This window comes from Papilio xuthus, unplaced genomic scaffold, assembly GCF_000836235.2.
Source record: "Papilio xuthus unplaced genomic scaffold, Pxut_1.1 DF826923.1, whole genome shotgun sequence".
Classification (NCBI taxonomy): Eukaryota; Metazoa; Arthropoda; class Insecta; order Lepidoptera; family Papilionidae; genus Papilio; species Papilio xuthus.
In genome coordinates, this window is record NW_013531726.1 from 2898944 (window position 1) to 2909927 (window position 10984).

Genomic DNA, 10984 nt, shown 5'->3' on the forward strand with positions numbered 1-10984 from the left:
GACATCCGCTCTGACGTACACGCATACCCCAGCCCGGGGCAAAAAGGAGTGTTCCAGTTTGTATCCGGGGCAGGATAAGTACGATGTGTCCGCCGGAGAGGATATCTGTGTCTCGGTAAGAAAAAGCAAGGCCGGCTTGGCCGTCCGGAGATGGTAATGAACGGCCTCCAAGTTGGAGTGGAGTCCCCTGATATTGCAGAGGTCCACCGCGTGGGTGGCAGGGGGTGGAAGTGCCTGGCCTCGTTTGCCCCGGCCTCTACAGCGAGCGAGCGGAATGTTGCCCCCCCCAGAATACGCAGGGCGGCCCGCGCGCTTACCCCCAGACTCCAAGCGAGAGTTCAGGCGTAAGCGCGCGGAGGGGGATTCTCCAAAACCAGGGGTTTTGGTACCCCCCTGGGGTACTTTCTCTTTTAATCCCACTGCCATGCTGTATTAAAGGGGGGGGGGGAGGTTGGGCCTCCTTTTAAATGCATCATAAAAAAAATTATGCAAGTAATAGTAGCTTACTACAAGGGAAAAAGAAGTGACGTTAAATACTCACGGTCAGTAAGTTAACACGCCTTGTGGAGGGAGGGCGTTAAGCTTGAATAATTGCGGCAATTTCTTGATGGCGACTGACAAACGTACGGTCTTACAATGCCAACACAGATTTCAAGATAATCCCGCGAACTTTCAGACTTAAGGTTCTTTATAGTACGTTCACTTTAGACAAGAAAAAAGAAAATATTTCACAAGCTTCAAATATTTTACGCCTATGTAATGGCTAAGAATCACGCAACTTTGAAAGAACTTTAAGGAAATTAGAACGAACTTTATAAAGTAACATTTCTGATAAAATCGAATATTAAAATATAAAAATCCATTTTACACCTTAATACAATTAAAAATTGCAATCTTCTTAAGTATGTTGCTAAAAAAATTCACACGTATCCCAAATAAATTTTTAAATCATAAAGAAAATAAACAAGCACGACTTCCAACACATGGTACGTGATACTCATATATTCAGCACAAAGATACTACGTAACATTTTGTTATTTAAATATTTGCAGTTTTCACTTTGAGACAAAAAATATATTTTTAACCTATATATTTCTGAAAACAACTCACTATAATAAATTTATTTCACATTCTTACGCGAAAGTAAATAATATAAACATTTATGCGTTACTCCTCGGAAGCAAATCAGACCAAGTTAATTAAAATATTTTTGGAACTAATTTTCAAACCAAATGTCTTTTTGTGACTGACTTTAGGGCGTTTACTAGTCTACCATTGTGTAACTAAGAAAAAACAAGTAAATTGCATATTTCTTTTTATTAATTTAAAAGCTGATAGATATTTAAATGATAATAACTAAAAGTATAGTTGAATATGAAGACGTCGCATTTTTTAATATTAGCCAGAAAATATATAGGTACTTTGTGTGTAATTGAACGCACAAAACGTAGTGCAGTTTGGAAACAGTTACATGGTGATTACGACTCGCAGTAGATATGCATATTTGGGTTCAACGTAGATGTATAACTCGGTTCACTGGGTTAATGAAATTGGATTCGATGAACGCCACTGCGCTATTTTACATTACGTATGTAAAAATGTTTTTAACAAAAATACTGAATTATAATAGATATAGCACGATAAATAAAAATCTTAAAAATAATAATTGCAAGTTCCAAGTGTTGATGTTCCAAGTGTCCAATTTGTAAGATGGCGTTGCCCTTCTCCTATTTTTTTCGGATTTTGGATTCGAATCTAATTTTATTTTTTCGTAAAACCTCTGTCAACAATACGTAAGATCAAGTTGAGGTGAGTGAACGAGAAGTTTAGATAATTCTGAGCGACTGCCTTCGCTTAAATAACGCCGACTCGTCGACCAACACTGAAAGACTTTGAATAACAGAAGGGTTCTTTTATATGAGAAGGGGTATGAAAAGAAAACCATTTTTTCAAATAACAGGGAGAGGGCTACCTTGAATATAGACGGTCGTGATGTTCAACATCATTAGACTGAAGAAAAAATGTTCAGATTGTTTTTCTATCATAAATGTCTGTCAAACAAACCGACAGTTTATACTCTGTTAAATCTTTGTTATAAAAAGCGTCTTACGACATGAAGCAAACAAACTTTAGAAGTTTCCTTGCGAATGCACATAAAAGAGTAATATGAACAAGTTCCCGTTTCGCTTGTAAATGTTACCATTAATATTCAAAGATAATGTCTAAAACTTTAGCGCACTATCTGAGTATCTGTTTTCGCAGTGTAAGACCGTACGTTTGTCAGTCGCTATCAAGAGTCTGCCGCAATAGTTCAAGTCTAATGCTTTCCCTCCGCAAGATTTGTTAAACCACTCACAGGTTGTGAACATTTAATTTAAAGATAACAGAACTACAATTGTAACGCACGTTTTTTTTTATATTAAACAATTTTTCATAGAATCTACTCTCGGTGGCTGTTTTAACTTATTAAAGATTAAGTAATCACCTCTTTGATGCGTAGTAATATTGTCAAATTTAAATTTCAAATATTATCTAAAATTTAAATATATTTAAGCCTTAGTTTAATTCTATAGCTAAAATGGATTTTATTTTAATATTTATTGCATCGTCGAACAATATAATTTACATTCTTGTTATAATCCCGCGATGCAAAAAATTTCAACGTAGAATATTTTAGCCAAGCGGCTTTGTATCGTGTGAACAGATAAATTAAGTAGGCAAAATAGTCCATAGAAAAGCGGATAAAGTGCTCACATGAAACAAATAGCTGAGGTTTATGCAAATTGGGCTCCTTTGCATTTTACCGGATTAAAATATTGCGAGAATTAGTTCCGCGTCACATATCCGACCAGGGAATCTTTATACTGCTTATTACTGCCTTGGCCATAAGCGTTTAGCCCGTTTGTGTCGTTACAATCTTCTTAGTTTCATACTTTTAAATGTAGAACATAAAAGGCAATTTTAAAGTTATATTTATTTTAGAAAAAAAAGTTATTAGTAAAAACACTACACGTATTATTCAGTGATCATTTGAAGATTTGATATGACTGGTAACTTAACACAAATTAGTACTGAGTTTGACCAAATAAATATGTTTATAAATATACACTTGCCTTGGATATTGCATAACTTCACACACACTTTTAAAATAATCTTCATCCATTGAAAGATATTTGATCTAGTTCGGACCAAGTTTAGACTCGACGCTGTTTCATTCCAATTCGGTCAAACCAACTATACGATTGCCTCGGAGCAAACGTAATCGAATATTATTTCTGTTTCAAAAGCGGAATAAATTCAATGCTCACATAAATTGTTGTTGGCATCTCTGATTGTGTTTAGTTGTATATTCATTTAACAACAATACAAAACATTGTAGATTTATTTAACCAATAAGCCTCGCAATGTAAAACTACCGTCTATCGTAGTAACTTTGCTTGAAATAACTGATTTCACAAATCTCACTAAACCTTAAAAATTCATAAAATATTACTGTTTGTATAGATGGATGGATGGTATGATGAAATTTTCTTTGAAGGTATCTTCAGAACGGCTGCATGGATCTCGCTAAAATTTGGCATAGATGTGGAACATAGTCTGGAAGAACACATAGGCTACTATTTTTTTAAACCGCTTGGACGGGTGACAGATAGTCAGATAATAAAATCTACATAAAGAATGAGAAACAAATCTACAACATTAAGATGCATCGAGTTAGAACAACTATAATTAGTAACAATTTAAAAGTAATAACGCTTGAGTCAGCAACGATACTATTAATACAACTTTGAATACTAAATGAACTTTTTTTTAAATCATTTTTTATATTTCTTTTACCATTCCAACTAAGCTCTAAGCTTGTTTTACGACAATAGTCGAATGGCTTGATTCGAACCCCCAACCTGAAAATCCGTGATTGAAAATCCGTACCCTTAACCATTAGGCTATTTATGAATATGCATTTTGTGTTACAGAATTAATGCACCTCTTTGTTCCCCGTTGTTCTCAAAGTTATTTTTGTATCTATAAATAGAAATAAAATGGACGCTGTGGCCTCTCGTAGTCTAAAGGTTAGATCGTTTACCTTATTTAAAGAGTTAGGATTGAGACAATTCGCAATATTCCAAGAAACTTGTACTAAATGTTATAATGCTTTATTAAATTAGTCATGACTTATGGTTATTAATAATTTATCGTGAGTTTCTGAGACCATAATCTGTATAAAACACATCACTGTCAATATCTTTTCAATAACAAAAACATAGATTACCACATTGTTCTTGATATTTTAATTTATGATTATTAACATCATTTTAAATACAAAAAAAAACAAATAGCAGTTGTAATAAATATAGGAGAGAACGTTGGGTGCAAGCAAGTTTTGCGGTAATTACGCTCCACAATAGGTATTTTCGCCGAATGTCGCTACACATAGCGCTTTTGATTGTGTTAATAAAATTGGATGCAGAGCGAAATCCGATTAATAGCACCGGGACGTGCAATTTTGTGAAAGCTATCAGTTAGTACGCATCTCACGCCGTAAACTGCACTCAATTTAATTGAAAAAAAGTATGTTCGCTCATAAAATATATGCTCATGTTTGTTTATTGTTTTCATTTTTTAATTTGAAGGAAATTTATAGTACTTACGAAGATTCATAATATAATGTCTGTAATGTACAACATGCGGTATTATATAATACTAGCTATGGCCTGATACTCCGCTTGGAATTTTCCGGAAAAACTCAATTAGTAGCCTATGTTTTCTTCCAGATTATGTTCTACAAATATGCCAATTTTCAACGACTTCCGTTAATCCGTTCTGGAAATACCTTCTAACAAACATCTATCCATCCTGTTATCCTTCCATTCTTCCAAACATTTACATTTATAATATTAGTAAGATAACACTACAAACACACACACAAAAAGACACAATGATAAATAATTTTATTCATGAAAATTAAAGTCAACATCTATGTGTTTGTTGACCAAACCATTGAATAGATAACAATGTAAATCTGTGTTTTACTCCTAACAAATAAAAAATAGCCGATATACACTAAAAGTCGTTTGGTTTTCGTTGAATGCTTCGTACTCAATCTACATGCATTACAACTATCTGACATGTTATCAGGTAGTTTAAAGAATTGCTTCTCAGGTTGGTTCTCCTTGGGTCGCGGACGAGAGCGAAGGCGTGCCCGTGGCCTCGTCTCTATGCGTTGGAGGAATAGAGAGGTATAGTGGGTATGCCTCCGTTATGGAGGAGAATCCCACATAACTACCGCGCCCCCCCCCCCGGGCGCGGAGTATGCATAAAGCATTCCTCTCTGGAAAAAAAAGGTTGGTTCTCCTTGTATTGCAATCCAAAATAAATGCATTATTTTTAAATGATTATTCACACCTTTTTTTTTTTTTTTTGAGAAGGGGAATGCGTTACGCATACCGGGTGCCTCGGGGAAAGCCACTCCGGTTATGTGGGACAAGGAGCCTACCCACTAAACCCCCTCTGGTTCCCTCGTCTCACTGTTTACCGGGGTGTGGGCACATGTGAAATACTCTTCGCACACACCGGTCGGTGACTGGTTTTGAGCCTCCACACTAGTGTAGACTCTGCACGCGGAAACCCGTGCGCGCCCTCTCTATCTCTTACTGGGTGGGGACTTCCCCTCATCCCTCACCTGAAACAAACTATGGGGGGAAGGTTTGAGCATATGCTCGCTTTCTCCTCCCAACGCGACGTTGCCGAACAGGGTTTGCGGAGTTCGCCTCCCTAACCCGCTCTGCCTCCTCTTTTCTGGCGATCACAGTTTCGCAAAAGACTTGGATAGCAACCCACGCACGCTCCGACTCCACCATATATTTTACTATTTCAGGCAGCGATAGGTTGCCACCCACTACTTCACTTAGGTCCCGGCGTTCATCCGCCCATGCTGAGCACTCCACCAGCGTGTGCTGCGCACTGTCTTCTAGACAGTTGTCACAGTGGTTGCACGCAGCAGTTGGCTCCCTCCCGATCCGGTGCAGGTAACTCCCGAAACAACCATGACCCGAGAGTACCTGCGACAATCGGAAGGTGAGCTCCCCGTGTTTCCTGTGCAACCACTGCTGCAGCACAGGACGTACCGCCTCGATGGTCATGTGACCAGCCGTCGGTTCGTGAAGTTGGCGCTGCCACTCCACTATGGCAGAACTCCGCTGAGCGGCCCTCTTCTTCGAAATCTCCTCGAGTGAGGGAGGAAAGCCGAGTTCCACGGTCTTATTCAACCGCCACTCGTGGACCGACGTAAGAATTTGCGCCTCTAACGCCCATGGTAAGGAGCTTGCCAAAACACAGGCCGCCTCGTAGGATACCGTGCGGTATCCACGGATGACCCTGATCGCCATCACCCTTTGCGGACGCTGCAACAGGGCGAGGGTTCGGCGATTCAGTGCCCCGCTCCACACCGGTGCCCCATACAGCGCCATAGATTTGACGACGCCTAAAAACAGACGTCGGCACGCCGACTTCGGGCCGTTTAGATTGGGCAGCAAACTACCCAAAGCGGCAGCAGCGCGCAACAATTTAGGCACCAGGAGCTTAAAATGTCCCTCGAATGACCAACGACCGTCGAGGTTGAGCCCCAAATATTTCATTTGGGGCTTGATGTCGATGGCCACACCGCCGACAATGATGCTGCTCCCCGTAGGTGGCCTCTTCCGGGGCCCATAAAAGTATAGGCCCTCAGATTTGTTAAGGGCCACCTCGAGACCCAAGGCACGAATTCGAGCAACAACTTGGGCGACTCCGGCTGTCGCGAGCAGGGCACAATCACGGTGTGTGCTCCCCCGCGCTATCACAAGGGTGTCATCGGCATAACATATTAAATCGACCCCTCGGGGGAGCGCTTGTCGCAGCACCCAATCATAGCCGATGTTCCACAGGAGTGGTCCTAGGACCGAGCCCTGTGGAACACCGCAGGTCACTGTGTGATGACGTAGTGCGTCCCGGCATCTGAACGACACTGTTCTGCCAGACAAATAGTCGGCCACCACGTGACGAATATATTCCGGCACTCGGTGATAGCGAAGCGCCTCTAGGATACAGCTCCAGGGGATGGTGTTAAAGGCGTTGGCGATATCTAAGGACACCGCCAAGACGACCTGGCCCTGGGCCACCGCCTCCTCCGCTATCACCTTTACCCTCTGTATTGCGTGTATGGTCGACCTTCCGGTCCTAAAACCATACTGTCGGTCGTCCAGATCCGGACCGATACCCTCCAGATGTTTGACCAGTCGACCAGCTACGACCCGCTCAAATAATTTAGCTGCCTCATCCAACAGCACAATGGGGCGGTATCCCGCTGGGGATTCCGCCGGACGGCCTTCTTTTCTTAGGAGGACGAGTGTCCCCCTCTTCCATGCCTGTGGAAATCGGCCCTGAAAAAGGCAGGAAGTCATAAGAGCAACCATCCTTTCCTCGAAAAGTTTAGCGGCTAGCACCCATGCACGGCCCGGAATCCCGTCAGGGCCCGGAGCCGTCTTCTTGATGCCTAGCCGCCGAATCGCAGCACAAAATTCCTCGCATGACACGGGCCGGATGTCTTCGCCTGTGTCGCACCTATCAGGCAAGACCCTAAAGGGCGGCGTGTGTTCCTCCCTATGTGGAAACAAAGACCCGACGATCTCTCCCACCAGCTGTGGCCTTAGACTCTCGGTTAGTGGAGGCGTCCACGGTCGGAGTTTCCCCCTAACCGCTAGATATGGACGCCCCCACGGATCCCGATCTAGAGCCTTACTCAGCTCGATCCTCGCGCTCTCTTTGGCGTCGCATATGGCAATGGAAAGGGTGCATCGCGTAACCTTATAGGCGTTGTTCAGCGAGGCCTCGACGTTCTCGTCTCGTTGGCTTCTCCTCCGGTATCGTTGATATCGTCGCCTGGCAGTAACACACGTAGAGCGCAGGACTGCAATTTCGGCCGACCACCAATAGACATGCCGTCTAGGCAGGATTCGGCCTTGGCGGGGCATGGCAGCATCGCATATGCGCGTCATGGAGCGACACAGTTCTTCTGCCCTCTCATCCACGTTTGCATAATCCTCCATGGGTAGCCATGTCTCAACTTGAGCCGCTTCTTTAAAGAGGTCAATGTCCAGGCGTTTTAGAGCCCACCTGGGGTTACTACTGTTGGATACCCTTGGTCCCGGGTGGTTCGGACTGCCAGGCAACGCAGCGATGCTGTAGCGGATGTACCGGTGATCAGAGAGTGTTTCCGCATCCTCTATAACCCTCCAGTCGTGAACACGTCGCGCTATGTTTTGACTGGCAAACGACAGGTCAACTATGGAAGTCCCCTGCGGCCGGACACACGTTGGTCGGGAACCTCTATTAAGGAGACACAAGCCCGCAGACAGAGCCCAATCCTCCAAGACGGCGCCTCTGGCGTTCCTCGCCGGACTTCCCCATGCAGCGTTTTTGGCATTAAAGTCGCCCGCCATAAGCACGGGGTGACGACTTCTGGCGATGAGGGTTCTTATACGGCCGAGGAGACCCTCAAACTCCGCAAGATTCCTACTGGGGGGACAATAGACCGCGATAAACAAGATGTCACCCGCAACTGCAGAAACATAGCCACGACCTTTCCGAATCTCTTTGAGGGGTGTAGAGCCTGAGTACCTAGATACTACTAGGGCAACGCAATCATCCTCATCGCCGGCCCAGTTGTCTCTGACGGGAATAAAGTAGGGCTCCGCAATGATAGCTACATCTATGGACCACTCTGCCATGGTCTGTACGAGGAGATCTTGCGCCCTCGCACAATGATTACTGTTGGCTTGTAAGATTTTCGGAGCCATTTTTTTTGGTGGATGTTGGTTCCGTCTCCATAGCTTCCTCTATCTGTCGCTGCTGCTGTGGGGCAGGATCATGTTTTGCCTGCGACTGTGCAGCGCTCTTCCGGGCAATTTTAGGGACAGGCGCAAAGCAAGCTTTACCGCCCAGCTGATGGTTTGCCGGTTTGTTGGCGGCGGAGCAGATGGAGCATTTCGGCTTGGCGAGACACTCTCTGTACTTATGGCCGTCGCTTCCACACCTGAAGCACTCGAGGCTTCGATCCACGTCGGCACAGCACTGTGCCCTGACGTGTCCTTTCTCGAGACATCTGAAGCATCGCAGAGGCCTGGGCTCCAGAAGCCTGACGGAGGCCAAAACCCACGATATGGTCAATCGACCTAATTCAGCAACGCGTTTGGCCACAGCTATTGGGCACTCCACCCACGCGTGGCCCACTCCATACGTGTCTTTGACCACGCCGCTGCTTTTCAAGCTCTCCTTGGGGCAGTCCCCGGCCTCTGCAACTGCATCCAGGACCTCGGAGATCGATGTCGAGTCGTCCAGTCCAGATATTTTTACTTCGGTCAATTTATTCGGCCTCGAGACTTTAAGCAGGCTCTGGTCGTACAGCTGTGACAGCTTCTTGGCTAGAGTGTCTGCCAATTTGTCGTTCTCGGTGCCCATCAGCTCAAAACGACGCGCACCCGTGGCGCACACACGGAATCTCACGCCGGTCGTTATGCCCAGGTCTTGCAGTTTGATTTTGGCCTTGGCGTCCGCTATTAATGTTTCATAGGTGATCCCTTTGGCAATAGCCTCCGGGGTCAACAAGATGACGACCGCAGCTGACTTCGGCGGGTTTATCTTTTTGGCCACCTTTTCCGCCATTGTGGTGGCCTTCGGTGGGCCTGATTTCGTCTTCTTCTTAGCGCCCTTACGGACCACAACATTCCACGCCATCGGAGCTGTATCTGCTTGTCCCTCAGCTTGTCTCGATGTTGAAGGTTGCGGCTCGACCACGCTCTCCTGCTGAGCCACACTCAGAGCCGGTGTCCTCCTCGACGGCCTTTGAGGTTTTGGGGCCTCTGATTGTATGGCACCTATTGCCTTATTTCGGCTATCTCCTGCCAGCGGGGGCCGGTTCCGCTTTTCGGGTAAGAGGCGGTCTTCAAGTGCCTCGAACCTGGCATTTATCATTGCCCCCACTTGTCTGAGTACTGTTGCCACTAGCTCCTCGTTATCTTTCGGCTGCTGTATAGGTTGTGACCCAAGTGCAGCCTGCTGACTCTGCTGTAGGAGACGCTCCTTCATATCTGCCACCTCTTGGCGAAGTTGCGCGACCTCTGACTGCAGGCGGGCATTATCAGCCTGCAGTCCCTGCGTTTCTTCAGTGGAGCAGCGGCCCTGCAGCGCTACCACCGTCTTGGAAATTTGTGCCGCAGCCTCTTTTAACGCCTTCACGTAACCTCCTTTGATGTTTTTTGAAGTCCCCGCAACTTTCCGAATGATATTAACATTCTCCTCTACTACTTGACTTAGAGAGTTCACCGACTGGAACGACGACGATCCTTCGTTCAACGGGGCCAACTCTGTTAGTCCAAGATTTTCAACCCGCTCACGCGCTGCTTTCGTTGCCTCAACAGTTTGTGCCTTGGCCTCTACAAGCGCGAGCTTCGCCTTCGTCTGGCCGATGTACTGCCCGACCGTGACTGGCTTCCCTCTTCTTTTGCGCGCCGCGGGACTTTCCCGCCTGCTGCTTCCCGACCTTGATCTCGACCCAACGCTAAACATCGAGTCGCTTTCGCCATCTTCCGACTCAACCCTCACATTTTTAAGAGATTTAGTTTTAACCATATAGTTCCCACGAGTAGAGACGATAAACAGGGTCCACCCCCGGGTGACGCTCGTTCCGGGGGTAAGGCTAAGCACTGTGGAGATCGCCTGGTATCCACAGGTTTTTACGACTTGGCTGTCGGGTTTTTATAGAGTTTTCCTTTCTCGCGGGCCGGCTGGTTAAGGCAAGCCCTCCGCTCTAGTGCCTCGACATACCCCATAACGCCGATTCGATGGGGATCGTTGAAGAGAACACTAGTTTACGGTGTGCTAGGGGGTCGGCTGCCTCCCCTAGTTCGGACGGTATCCTCCCCAATTTCCCCCCCCCCCCGACGGCAGG

At 45.5% G+C, this 10984-nt stretch overlaps 1 protein-coding gene across 1 annotated transcript in view; it reads left to right on the plus strand.

Moving 5' to 3' along the window:
- The window catches only part of LOC106122465 (neurotrimin), a 155582-nt gene that overhangs the window by 121358 nt on the left and 23240 nt on the right, over nucleotides 1-10984 (plus strand). The window lies entirely within an intron of this gene.